We start from the raw sequence: 14,078 nt of genomic DNA on the forward strand, positions 1-14,078 counted from the left end.
GACTGGGGCTAGATCTGGACACTTACACAGCCGCACGGACGCGTCCCGGATCTCAGAAGGGTGCACAGGAAAGGGCCCGTTTCTCTGCGTGTAAATTATACCCAAACCAAACTACGAGAAAGCTCCCTTCCCCTGTTCCAGACAGAGTCGGCACCAGGCGGGACACCCTGCTCGGAAACCAGCCGCACTGGAGCAGAGCCTGTGCTGCTTGCCCCCGGGGCCCCGCTCTAGGCCCGGAGCTGCTGCTCCTTGTGAGGCTGGAGGGCTCCTGGGGCGAAGGTGGCCTGGCTGCCAGGGCGGCGGGAATGGGCCTCAGTGGCCCGCCTCCCAGTTTCTGGTTCCACCCTGGTCTGGGAGAGAGGGGTCTCCAGGAGACAGAAGGCGGGGCTCTTCTGGGGACATGCTTTCCTCCTGCAAAAGCAGCACCCTGGAGTTTCACCAAACAGGTAGACAGACCACCCCAGAGGAGTCCAGGTGTGGGGAGGAGTGGGCAGAGCTGGGATGGGGTCTCAAACCCACTCAGCTCCTGGGTTTTCTTTCTGACCAGATGGTGGGGAAGGTAACAGGTAATGAAGCCTCAGGAACTCTCCTGGGGAGGTGGCTCTCCTTTGCTCCTGTTTCACTGATGCTTCTCAGCTTTTTGGCTAAGATCCAATGTCGTATGGGGCTTCCCAGGTGGCTCAGCTGGTAAGGAGGACCCGTCTGCCAGTGCAGGAGATGCCAGAGACGCAGGTTCGATCCCCGGGTCGGGACAATTCCCTGGAGAAGGAAATGGCAACCCACTCCAGTCTTCTTGCCTGGAGAATCCCATGGACAGAGGAGCCTGGCGGGCCACAGCCCACGGGGTCGCACAGAATCGGACACACATGAGCACGCAGCGGGGAGAGCTTGTCGCTCTCCCTGTATCCACCTCAGGCAAGGCCACGGCCTCTCCATCTCTCCCTTCCCCTGACAGCCCCCCATGGGGCATTCTGTGCTGTAGAAAATAGCTCCTGGGAGTGGGTCTCCCTCCCACCCTGCCTGGGAATCAGGAAGCTTCTCCAGGGTTGGGTAACACAGCTGCTTTCATGGAGCCCAGCATCTGTGATACTGTATTATCCCATCAGCCAGGTCAGACCCTGACGCTGGGAAAGATTGAGGGCAGGAGAAGGGGACGACAGGATGAGATGGCTGGATGGCGTCACTGACTTGATGCCCATGAGTTTGAGTAAAGTCCAGGAGTGGGTGATGGACAGGGAGGCCTGGCGTGCTGCGGTCCATGGGGTCACAAAGACACGGCTGAACCACTGAGCTGCTCTGAGCAGCCAGGTAAGCCTGGCCGCTGGCACCTGAGTTACTGCTGCCGAAGGGGACGGGGAGCCCCCAGCAGCCCCTCGGAGGGCACAGAGGCTCTCACCTCCCGTGGCTCACCTCGTGGCAGCCCACAGTGTGAGCCTGTGTGCAGGCTCCGTGCAGAGGGGCCCAGGCCGAGGGAGCAGTGAGTCCCGTACACAGACGTGGCGGGCTGTCCGCGGGACGTGAGGAGGGAAGGGACCGCCATGTTCCCGAGTCCTGTGCTCGGCTCTGTGTCTGGGACGTTCTCACTTCAGATGAGGAACCTGAGGCTGGAGGAGCACAGGGAACCCACCCAGGCTGGCACTGGGCACGTCCCAGGCACTGCCCTGCCCCCTGCTTCCCAGACCAGCTGTGCCAGCTTCCCCACCTGGGGCCTGGGCACCAGCATGCTATCAATGCCCTGGTGGTTTGCTGGGCAGCCAGGACTCTGTGTTGACCTGTTCTCCCTCATCAGACTCCTCCCCTGTACTGTTTGATATGAAAATCATAGGAGATGCAACTCAGCTCATATATAATTTTGAAAATGAGAGCAATATAATGTCCTGGCTATGATATAAAGCAGGAACTGAAGGGAAGAGACTGATAACATTAAAAGTGGAAGTCGACCAGTGGTGTCCCACTCTTTGGGATCCCGTGGACCATCCAGTCCGTGAAATTCTCCAGGCCAGAATACTGGAGTGGGTGGCCTTTCCCTTCACCAGGGGATCTTCCCAACTCAGCATTAAAAAGCCAAGATCATGGCATCCAGTCCCATCACTTCATGGCATATAGAAGGGAAAAGGTGGAAAAAGTGACAGATTTTACTTTCTTGAACTCCAAAATCACTGTGGACAGTGACTGCAGTCATGAAATTAGAAGACGCTTGGAAAACTATGACAGACCTTGACAGTGTATTAAAACAGAGACGTCACTTTGCTGACAAGGTCTGTATGGTCAAAACAATAGTTTTTCCAGTAGTTTACGAATGTGAGAGTTGGGCCATAAAGAAGGCCGAAGATTCGGTGCTGATTGTGGTGCTGGAGTACTGGAGTCTCAGCTTCAGCATCATTCCCTCCAAAGAAATCCCAGGGCTGATCTCCTTCAGAATGGACTGGTTGGATCTCCTTGCAGTCCAAGGGACTCTCAAGACTCTTCTCCAACACCACAGTTCAAAAGCATCAATTCTTCGGCGCTCAGCTTTCTTCACAGTCCAACTCTCACATCCATACATGACCACTGGAAAAATTATACCCTTGACTAGACGGACCTTTGTTGACAAAGTAATGTCTCTACTTTTCAATATGCTATCTAGGTTGGTCATAACTTTTCTTCCAAGGAGTAAGCGTCTTTTAATTTCATGGCTGCAGTCATCATCTGCAGTGATTTTGGAGCCCCCCAAAATAAAGTCTGACACTGTTTCCACTGTTTCCCCATCTATTTCCCATGAAGTCATGGGACCAGATGCCATGATCTTCATTTTCTGAATGTTGTGGACAGGGAAGCCTGGCGTGCTGCGATTCATGGGGTCTCGAAGAGTCGGACACGACTGAGCAACTGAACTGAGCTGAACTGAACTGTGGTGCTGGAGAAGACTCTTGAGAGTCCCTTGAACTGCAAGGAGATCAAGCCAGTCCATCCTAAAGGAAATCAGTCCCAAATAGTCATTGGAAGCTCCAATACATTGACCACCTGATGCGAAGAGCTGACTCACTGGAAAAGACCCTGATGCTGGGAAAGATTGAGGGCAGGAGGAGAAGGGGACGACAGAGGATAAGATGGTTGGATGGCATCACTGACCCAATGGACATGAATCTGAGCAAACTCTGGTAGATGGTGAAGGACAGGGAGACCTGGCGTGCTGCAGTCCCCGGGGTCGCGAAGACTCGGACACGGCAGTGACTGAACAACAGCAACAACAATGGAAAAGAATCTGAAAAAGAACAGATGTGAGTGTGAGTGTGTGAGTGTGTGTGAGAGTGTGTGTGAGTGTGTGTGTGTGTGTGTGAGTGTGTGTGTGACTGTGTGTGTGACTGTGTGTGTGTGACTGTGTGTGAGTGTGTGTGTGTGACTGTGACTGTGTGTGTGTGTGAGTGTGTGAGTGTGTGTGTGACTGTGTGTGACTGTGTGGCTGTGTGTGACTGTGTGTGAGTGTGTGTGTGAGTGTGTGTGAGTGAGTGTGTGAGTGAGTGTGTGAGTGACTGTGTGTGTGTCTGTGTGTGAGTGTGAGTGAGTGTGAGTGTGTCTGTGTGTATGAGTGTGTCTTTGAGTGTGTGTGTCTGTGTGTGTGCAAGTGTGTGTCTGTGTGTGTGCAAGTATGTGTGTGTGTGTGTGCGCAAGTATGAGTGTGTGTGTGAGTGTGTGTGACTGTGTGTGTGTCTCTGTGTGAGTGAGTGAGTGTGTGTGTCTGTGTGTGTGTGAGTGAGTGTGTGAGTGTGTCTGTGTGTATGAGTGTGTGTCTTTGAGTGTGTGTGTCTGTGTGTGCAAGTGTGTGTCTGTGTGTGTGCAAGTATGAGTGTGTGTGTGTCTGTGTGTGTGTGACTGTGTCTGTGTGTGTGTGACTGTGTGTGTGACTGTGTGTGTGTGTGTAACTGAATCCCTCTGCTGTGTACATGAAATGAACACAACACTGTCAAGCAGCTGTGCTTCAGTTTAAAGAAGAGTCTAGAGTCTCCAGCCCCCAGTGCCGAGGCCTCCCGTGTGGCCCGCTGTTGGAAATCTGTCATTCAGGCTGAGCGGGATTATGCCCGGTTGCTGCACCTGCAGCCCTAACATCTGGGCGTCCTCACCTGGGCTGGAACTCTGCACGTGTGTGTGTTCTTGGAGTCCAGACTGGCAGCCAAGGGGCGGAAGAGCACAGCCTCGCTCCAGGCCGTCCCAGCCAGAGCCGGGGTCCCTCCTGCCCCGGCCGGGGCCCTTCTGACCCTCAGAGCGAGCCGTCTCTGTGCTCCTGCTGCTGTCTCTGGGAGCCCGAGAGGGCAGCTTCTCCCTGCGCCGCCCGCGTGATCTGTCTGGCTGGACCCACCGCCCTGTCCTCCCCGTGGTGATTGCATTTCGCACCGACTGGCTCAGAGTCACCGGCTTATTGGCTCATTTTTCATTTTGCATCTGTGGTAACCAGACTTGGAAATAAAAAGCAGGGCAAGGCCTAAGCCTGATGGGGAAGGGCTGCGTGGACGCCTGCAAATGGGGTGGGGGCTTTCCGGTGGTGGGGCAGGGGGGCGGCCGGCTCCCGCCCAGGCCCACCTGGGGTCTGACCCCAGCCTTGTCTCACTGCTGGGCCCGCACGGCCGGGGTTTTCGCGGCTGCAAAGTGGGAGACTAAGACCCACCTTGAGAGCTTCACGGCACATAGTAGGTATTCAATAAGTGCAGTTGTTATGATAATGGCTATAGGATGTTTCGACATTATTTTAGAAGTCATGAAAGAATAGAATTGTCTCACTGGGGGCTTTTTTAGAAAACACAGATAACGAGAATGAGCCGTGGGATGGCTAGCCCGAGACTCGCTTCCTCTCTGATATTCAATTATCCCCCCCTCGCGCCCCGCTCCTCCTGTGATTTGATTACTTCGGTGCCCACGAGGCACTCCTGTCGACACATCGGAGGAGTTAGCTGCCGCTCCTCTCTTCGGGGTGGGGCTGCTCTCCAGACCTCCTAAAACAATCCTTTCGTTCTTGAGATTTGCAGCAGGCAGAGTGATTGTCCGTGCGTCTTGCTGTCTCACTGTCCGTCTATGGACAAGAAGGACGAAATGACCTGCTCAACTAAGGTGGCAACACAGCAGCCGGGCTGGGGTTCGAACTCAGGCGTCTGCATCTCAAGCGCTTGCTGTTTCGGGATCCAGTCCCCATTCAACATTTACCTCCCTCGGGGCTCGGCGCTTGGCAGACACAGTGGGGAAGGCGTCAGGCCCCACAGAGGCTGGGGCAGGGGACACATGCGGATGGAGCATGGAACGGAGAGACCAGAGAGCTGCTGGGGGCTCTGAGAGTGGGCCTCGGGGGGACGCCCCTGTGGCCAGGGTCGGGGGGGTTTCTTCAGGTGGGACCGTCTCAAGGAGGTGAGCCAGGGATGGGATGGAGCCTGCAGGCTCTGGACCGGGAAGGCAGAGTGGACAGCGGGCCGCTGCTGCTGCCAGAGCCGTGCGTAAGGTCACCACAGGCCTGACCGGTGGGGTGCGTCCCGGCACTTGAGCCTGGCACCAGAACTAGGGGAAGGGACCCCCGGGGTGTGGTGCCCAAGCTGGGCCATCCAGCCCCGTGCTTCGGCAGCCTGGTCTCAGGGTCTTGGGCATCCGGATTTGAGGGAACCCACTTCTTGGAGAAAATGGCAAGCCCACCCCAAGAAAAGCCAGGCGCTCAGCAAATCTCTCTTCTCCTCCTGTGCAGGTTATTACGGGCTGGGAGGGATCATAAGCACTTTTCCGTGACGCTTGCTTGCTTTGCGGGGTCACGGACCCGTCAGAGCGCTTGTGAATTTGAAGATTTTGTAGGTTCCTTGGTAGGTATGTGTATTGCTGGTCAAGTGATATCGCAGATCCTGGGCGACCCCCAGCCTGGTCTGGCCAGACCTGGGCACCTGCAGCTCACGGCCTTCCTGAGCCCTGGGGTCCCACTGGGCAGTGCGGTTAGTCAGGCCGTGCCTCACCTGGCTGGGTGCCCACGTGGTCCTCGGGCACCTGTGTTCTGAGTGACAGCGTTGCCCCTCCCCCCACACGGATGCTCCCCTGTGCCAGGAGGCACGCGGCCTCTTTTCATCCTTTATGCTGGTGGCCAGAAGCCCAGGAGGCGGTCCGGGGAGAGGGCCCCTGCGGGGAAGCCCAGCACCGCCTCTGTGTCAGCCGCTGCGGCCTGTGCTTCCTCCGTGGGTGCGGGCAGGGCGGCCTTCTCCCCAGGCAGGTGGGCTCACACTGTGTCCAAGGTGCCTGCGGGCTGGTAGGGGCCCAGCCCCAGCTCCCTGTCCCCTCTCGGTGGATCAGAGGAGCCAGGATCGGGGCTTGACTGGGGGGTGGGCAGAGGCGCAGAGCGCCCCCAGGGGCTGGGGCAGGTGAGGCAGGGGGTTCCCACTGCCTGTGGCCCCCAGGGCAGGGGCTCCCCAGCGGGTGCAGCAAGTGTGCCCGAAAGCGAGTGCTTCTCTCTCTCTAATGAGCCCCCATAAATCATGCCTTTCATGGACAGTAGCCCTCCAGCAGTCCCGGACGCAGGCCTCTCCAGCGCCCTTCCTGGGGCAGCTGACGGGCACCCTCTCCAGTGCCTGCTGAGTCTAGGCTCCGCCGGGCACTGCCGGCTGGGCTGCAAGTTCCCAGGGCCGGAGCGGAGGTGGTGCGGGAGTCGCGGCAGCTCCGCCTTCACAGGCTGAAGGAGCGTGTCTTCCCCAGGGGGTAGCGTGTCTGGGGTCCGGCCCGGCGATCTTTCCACACGTCGTGTGTCAACACACATTCCTTTCTTGAAGAGCAGTTTCTGTCGGGGTGAAATTCACATACCATAAAGTGAGCCACTACCAGTGGGCCTTGCGGCGGCGTTCGGCCCGTTCACCGCGTTGTGCTCCCAGCCTTCTATCTGGTTCCAGGACCTTGTCATCACCCCAGAGGGAACCGCGCCCCCAGCCCTGGCAACCCCCGGTCAGGTTTCTGTCTCGAGGGGTCCCTTATGCCGGACACTGCCCGGCCACACGTGGCTGTTCACGCCTGCTCCTCTCGCCTGGGAGCTGGTCTTTGACGTTCATCCACATTGTTTTCCCCGAACTTCCTTGTTGGTGGTGATGTGTCTGAAGCCCCAGTTCTGGCTGCATTCCACATGCTTCACTTAATATTAGCCCAACACGGACCCTGAGAGGTAGGGGTCAACACTGTGATTCCCACTGGAAAGACAGGGAAGCTGAGGCTCCCTGAGGTTGGGCGACGCTGCCCGGGGCTGCAGCTGGGGCTTCAGGCTCTCCTGTCCTTTGGACCCCGCTTCTGGCCCCTGCTCGTCCCTGGAGCCCCGGTCCCACCTCCGCCGCCTCCCAGAAGTCTTGGGCAGGGCCGCCTGGGTGCAGAGCCCGTTTAGAGTTTCACCTGCTGGAGGGAAGCTCCTCGCAGGCGGTGAACTCTTGTCCTTGGCCTTTGTGGGCCCCCCTGGACCTGTGCACCGTGGGCGCTTTATCAGCTAGCAGGCAGTGCCTCTTAATGGGCTCCCCGGGTTGGGGCCCTGGGACACGGCCGTGTCCTGGATAGACTTCTGGTGCTCCGCGGCCGCCCAGGGGTCCCTGTGCCTGCAGGGGCGTTCCTTCTGTGAACCGCAGGTCAGCTGGTTTCTTGAACCTCTTTTTGACTTAAAGGAAAATTGTGTGTTTGGAACATAGGATGCTGCCAGGAGGGCCCAAATCTCTCACCTCCCTTCTAGAAAAATAGATCGTTATTTCCCTTCCCCTTTCTTTCCGCCCATAGTGGAGCAGATGTTAGCTTTCCAATAAACAGGGGAAGAAATAGATGAGAGACGTTTAGCAAACTATCTCTGTGCAGGCCAGAGTTATCACTCTGATTTCAACTGGGACCATAAAATTTTATGAGCTATTAAATTGTCCTAAAGCTCCTTTAACATACAAACTTGAGTGTCTGAGATTACCCATTAAGAAAAAGTGGGTTACATCAGGAGAACTTTCACTGCTAACACTCAATTGTGTTCAATCAATAAAACTTTTAACTAGCCGCGTTGCTCTGGGTGGATTACACGGGTCCTGCTGGGGACGGGCCAGCCGGTGGTCCTAGACCCATCGTTGAGCATGGCCTTGGCTGGGGAGTGGGACTCTCAGCCAGGCCCGTCACCTCTGAGCATTCCAGAAGGTTCTGCTTCCTGCCTGGGCGTCTGTGATCAAGCGGTAGCTTGAGCTGGGAGGTGGGCTCAGAGGCCAGCATTTCCTGGGGGTTCCTACCAAGAACCCAGCAGGGAGCCCAAGCACCAGGCCCCACTGTGGGTGGGAGCTACGCCTCTCAATGGTGGGGAACTGGGGGCTCCTTGGCTGTGGAGGTGCCTCCTCTGGGGTTGACCCCTCAGCCAGAGGGCTGTGTGAAAGGAGCCACTGCTACCCGGCCGGTGCCCGTGGATCCAGGCGGGACCCTGACCTCAAAAGGGACGGGGGCCAGGAGGCACCGTCACTGCGGGGCTCCCGGCCCTCCGTCCTCCCGCAGGGCTGTGGGCCTGTGTCCAGTCTTCTCCGGCTGGGGCTGGGCCACCCTGGGCTGGGCTGCTCAGAGGAGGTGCGAGGCCCGAGGGGCTGCCCTACTGGGTTGATGGGAAGGGTGCCGCTTGGAAGGAGGAGGAGGGAGGAGGAAGGGCTTGAACCCGGGGCTCCGTGGTCCTGGCTGGACCCTTCCCCACTTCCTCACCCGTAGGGTGGGGCGGGAACCTCTGCTTTCTGGCCTCGCACCTATTGTAAAGTGCTCGGAGACCGTGGCTGGACCAAAAAAGAAAGTAAATTCTGCAGAACAAAAGGAGGGATTTGGTAAACGCCTGTAGAAGAATGGGGTTGCTTTGCCCCCGTCCGGGGAGGTGAGGCAGGGCTGGGTGGATAGGGGCAGGCTGCCCTGTGTGATGGGCAGGTGAGGCCGGGGCGCGTGGCCTCCAGAGTCCTCGTGAGCCCAGAGGGCCCTCCCCAGGCCAGACGGCACGTGCTGGGGCAAGTTTAAGACCGCTTCTGTGGGCCGCGCGGGCACCTGCCTCCACCCCCTGCCCCGAGGTCCACATGATGGAAGACAGCAGGGCTGTAGAGGGGCGAGAGTGGGTTGGGGAGCCCCACGGGGCCAGGGCTGTGGAGCTGCACCCAGGGCCCATGGTCGTCAGGCGTGGGCCTGGGTCTTCCGTGTTTCCTGGGGGCAGGTGGGGGGCATCTTGGACTGTCCTGGGGTGAGAATGGTCAGCCCTGAGCTGCTGCTGCCCCAGAGGCCTGACTCCTGCCCATCGCCCCAGCCACAGACTGCAGGGCGTGGGGCCCAGGGACGCTGGCCTTTCCCCGTGCCGGGCAGCCGCTGTCCCCGCACCCGCGGTGCTCAGGGCAGCCGGGAGGCCCGGCCCAGGTGGCCGTCTGCAGGGCTGGCCCTGGAATCCTAGCCCCTTGCCACGGTCCAGTTGGGCAATTCCCGGGGGAGAGCTCTGCCCGGAGCTGGGCTTCCTGTCCCCACATCTGGGTCAGCGCAGACTCGGCCTCCTATCGGTGTTTACGAGCTGCCTCTAATCTCCCCTGCACGCCTCTGGAGCCCGCCTCCGTCTCCAGCTGGCTTCGCTGCAATGCTCTGGCCCCGAGGTCAGGGAGACACATCTCCCAGGCCCGCAGCCCAGCCGCTGTGGTGCCTGCCGGCTGGGAGAGAGCCCGGTCAGAGGCTTCCTGGGGCGGCCCAGGCAGTTGGGTTTGGGGGGCTGTCGGGGTGGGGGGCGTGGTCAGCGTGCAGACCTGGCAGGAAAGCAGGCCGGGGTCGAGGAGTGTGCTTTGCCAGACGCCAATTAGCCTGGAATTCGGGGCCTGCAGCCTCCCCCGCCTGCTGGTGGTGGGGCCTGAGATCCACTCCCCACCAGACCCTTCCTGTGGGACCCCTCTCTGGTTCCTGGCGTCCCACGACCCAGGGGCATGTCAGGGATCAGAGGGCCCTAAACCTCGGGTTGGGAATGAAGGGGGTGGGGTTTGTCTGGAGTGCAAGCCAGACTCCTGCCAGCCTGATCCAGCCCTGCTGCCAGCTCCAGGAGGGGCCCAGTGAGGCGCTGGCCACTGTGGGCCTTGGAAACGAGGGGGGCATAAGAGTGCCCCCCAAGTTGAAACCTAAACTTCCGGGCCTTTGGCTCAAGGATGACTTCTAGGAGCTCCAGATAAACAGCAGTGTGTTTCCAGAGCAAATTCACCCCGAAGGCACTTTTAGGTCATCCCACTCGAGTATGAATGAGCTTTCCAGACCAGCTTGAATGCAGAGCTGGGAGGGGCCGGGCACTGTGGTTGGGCCTCTGCGAAGAGGCGAGTGGGGCAGACCAGGAGGTGCCTCCTGGCAAAACTAGACATCCCAAGGGCCCCCGGGAGGAAGGTCCAGGAGGAGGAGGAGGTGTGACCTCAGTGTGGGGAGCTGAGCTGGGAAGGAGTCTGGCACTGGAGCCACGAGAACATTCGTGTGGGGGTAACAGGGAGCCAAGGAGGGTTGTGTGGCGAGGGAGTGGACCGCCGGCAGCGTATTTTGGGGAGGTGATGCCAGAAAGAAGCGTGAGGGCTGCAGGTGGGAGGGATGGAGGTGGGACCCTGGGCTCTCAGATGTCCGCTGAACCCAGTGAGAAATGCCCGATGAACCCAGTGAGAAATGCCCAGCAGGGAGGGTGAGGGTGAGGACTTGGGCTCTCCCTGCCCTTTAGCCGAAGTGGCTGTTTGACTTGGTGGCTTTGTCTTATGGAGTTGTCCTCAAACCCTCAAGGACCCCCTGCCCCAGAAGATGAAGCTCTGTGTTCCCTTGGGGGCAGGGAACACGCCCAGCTGCCCCAAGGCTTCTGGAAGCTGTTCCAGGAACACGGGCTCCGTGAGGTGTTAATGGGGTCCCCGGAGGTCTCGGGCACCCAGGTCAGTTCAGTTCAGTCGCTGTCATGTCTGATTCTTTGCGACCCCATGGACCACAGCACGCCAGGCCTCCCTGTCCATCACCAACTCCCGGAGTCCACCCACCCCATGCCCATTGAGTCGGTGATGCCACCCGGCTTCAGGTCAAACCCTACATCCACTGCAGGTTGTTCAGCCCCAGTCAGCATCTCCCGGGCCCCCCAAGTCCTGTGCTGGGCAGGCCCTGTTCCTCAAAAGTGTGCACGGCAGGGCCCCGCCAAGCCCCCCTGGTGAACGCTGACACGCCCTTCTGGACCCCGAGGGTGGAGGGGCAGGTATGCTAGGTGTCAGCTGGGAGGGAAGGCCTGGAGCTGCTGGCTAGGGGGTGCCCACGCCCCTCCCCTGGGCGGAGTGACTGACCACCCCAGTTGGGGGATCATGGCCCCGACTGTCGGGCCTGTGACCCAGCCATTCAGTCTTTGGGGGCAGGGGCAGACCTGGGCTCGCGTCCCTCTGTCCATCCACTTACCACGTGGCCTTGGACACATTAGGTGGCCTTCCACAGCCTCCTCAGGGGATGTGAGGCCGCCCCCTACCCGGTGTCTGTGGCCTCCAGGACCGTGACAGTAGGTCCCGTATGGACACTCTGGGAGGCCCAGCCTGGCCCCTGGGGGAGCAGTCAGCCTGGGAGGAAGGCTGCCACGGTCCGGGGCATGGTCCCTGAGAGGCCAGCATGGCCGCGTCACAGCTCCTCCCTCACCCTGGCTTTGCCTCAGCCCTCCGGCTGGGACGACACGTCGTGGCTCCGTCCTTTTCCTGACACGTGGGGCACACACGGAGCGTCAGTGGGCCGCTCATGCCGGGACCAGCGCAGGGCCTACAGAGGGGTCCTGGACATGTGGCCCATCGCACGTGTGCCCCGGGGCCGAGCACTGGGGGCAGCTCAGGGTGTGCCCCCCGCCCCCACGCCCTCTGCTGTCCCAGCTTCCCCGGGCCGGGCGGGGGGAGCAGAACGCCGGTGTCCCCCTCTCTCTCCCAGGCATTTGAGAAAGTGGCTTCATTTGGCCTGCTGTTGCAGAGCGGCTTGGCTCGCAGGTGCCGGAGGCCCAGCCGGCCGGGGAGTCCCCCGCCAGCCGAGGGGTGGAGGGCCTGGCGGCGCTGGCATTGGCTGGCAGCCCCCGCGGCCCCTCCCTGCTGCCCAGTTCCCAGATGGGCCTCCTGGCCGGGACTCTGCCCGCTGCAGCCAGGCTGGAGGATGCTCCCCGACCCCCGGGGCCGCCCTGGGGGTGCGGGCAGGAATTCAGGGCCTTGGCTGCTCCCGTGCTGCCTGGCTGCCGCGGCGAGGACAGAGAGGCTGCTGGCGGGGAGCCCTGCGCCTTGGGAGGCTGTCGCAACCCTCTGAGACACACAAGCAAGCGGCGGGGGGACCCCCTCACCAGGCACCGAGCCTGGGAGCCCCAGTCTCTTGGGCAAGGAGGGACTGAGCTATGGGGCCAGGCGCACAGGCCCCACGACTTAGAGGGACCCGCATGCCGGGGTTTCTGCTCCCTCCTGCCTCACACGGTGTACTCAGTCAGCCAGCAGACAGTCGCTGAGCACCTACTGTGCGCTGCCTGCAGTTCCAGCCTGTTCTCCGGGTCTACCTGCCTTTTCCCTGGCTCCCCCTACCCGCTCCCTGGTCCTCAGGCCTCCAGAAGCCTCGCTGTCCTCCCCAAGGCCCTGCCACAGCCCCAAGGCCACCGTGTTGCCCCGGCCCTGCAGTACGTGCATTGCCCTGGTGTGTGCTTGTCCGGGGCCAGCCAGCCCGAGTGGGGTGCCGTCCCTCCAGGGCCCAGTCCTGAGTCGGGCCAACAGCCAGCCCTCGAGGCTCCTGAGCGGGGAGGATGATGGACTTGGTGGTGTGTGTGGGGTGATTCCTCCCCAGGGTGAAGCTGATGGTCCCAGGGAACTCCAAGGCCAGGGCCCCACCTGGCCGCTTTCCTCCTGTCCACGGTGCAGAGGTGGGAGAGGGCAGGGGTGGGGAGGGGTGGGGGCAGGTTTCTCTGCTGCAGGCGACTCGCCCCTACTCGGGCTCTCGTCTCTGTCTTGGGATGGAGGTGGTGTTCTGCCCATTTTACTGATGAGAAGACTGAGCCCCAGGTGGATCGAGTGGGGAGGGGCTGAGCTGGGCAGGGTCCTGCTCTTTGCCAGGAAAGTCAGCCTTTGGCGTCTGAGGCCACGCATCCCCAGCACCCGGGGGCGCCCCTTGGGAGCTTCTAGGCGCTCAGCACCATCATTAGTGCGTAAAACGCTCCCAGAGGAGCCGAGAGACTAGCGGGTGAGCCGGTCCGGGCCCTGGAGCATGCTTTCCCGCCAGGCTTGCCTCCCGCCCGTGTCTCACCTTCAGATGCCATGTCTCCCTTAATTAGCTGCCCAGGGAGCCGGGCTCCCTGCTTCCTTCCGAGGGTGGCGCTAACCTGGGTCTGCTCCAGCTGGGTTCCTCGGGAAGGGGTGGGGTGGGTCGGGAGCTGCTGTGTGCCGCAGGCGAGCCACACGCACAGACACGGGGGCACGCCCATGGGCACAGAACACCCACAGGCGTTGGCACACTCTGTGTTCCTTCCCAGAGCTGTGTATAGACACGCATCCTCCCGGTGAGGCCTCCACGCGGCCCCCGCGTCTGCACACGCAGGCCGTGGCCCGGAGCACGGGCTCGCACGGGGACCGGCCCCACAGGGCGTCCTGAGCGGGCGGTGGGCTGCGCGGAGGCCCTCCTCCCGTCCACATTCCCCACTGCCCCCCCCCCCACCCCACCCCCAGCAGCTGGCCCTTCTTTTGCAATTCTTGCATTTACTTCACAGTCCTTTATGCCGGCAGAGGCTTTCAAAACACTTTAGGCTTGTTTACTGAGCTGTGCAAGAACATTTTGTCTCCTTTCCAACTCAGCCTTCCAGAAGGACCAGGAACGTGCCCGTCTCTGGCGGGGCCAGCTGTGTGCTGTGCCAGGAGCAGCCCCCTCTTCTTAAAGGGCCAGCTGGCCTCCCCCTCCATGCCAGACGGTGCCCACTCGGACCCCGGGCTGCTGGCCCCAAATGCCGGGGCTGGTGAGACAGGGCGTTAAAACCCTGGGACTGGGAACCAGCACGGGGGCCGGGGATCCTGCCCCTGGCGGAACAGCGCCCAGTTCCTTACCGTTACATTGTAACCGAATTTGGGAAGGATCCCTCCCTGGGAGGGGGTGTT

General features: G+C 60.7%; 1 long non-coding RNA gene across 1 annotated transcript; it reads right to left on the reverse strand.

Annotated features, from left to right (window-relative positions):
• Nucleotides 1-4,385: 4,385 nt before the first annotated feature.
• LOC120852221 lies at nucleotides 4,386-13,544 on the reverse strand. The gene is made up of 3 exons (XR_005718509.1): nucleotides 13,237-13,544; nucleotides 4,881-5,044; nucleotides 4,386-4,761 (listed from the first exon to the last, which is right to left on the reverse strand). It is a non-coding gene; the product is annotated as an uncharacterized LOC120852221 (long non-coding RNA).
• Nucleotides 13,545-14,078: the final 534 nt, after the last annotated feature.

The sequence above is a fragment of the Oryx dammah genome, unplaced genomic scaffold, assembly GCF_014754425.2.
Source record: "Oryx dammah isolate SB20612 unplaced genomic scaffold, SCBI_Odam_1.1 HiC_scaffold_25, whole genome shotgun sequence".
Lineage (NCBI taxonomy): Eukaryota > Metazoa > Chordata > Mammalia > Artiodactyla > Bovidae > Oryx > Oryx dammah.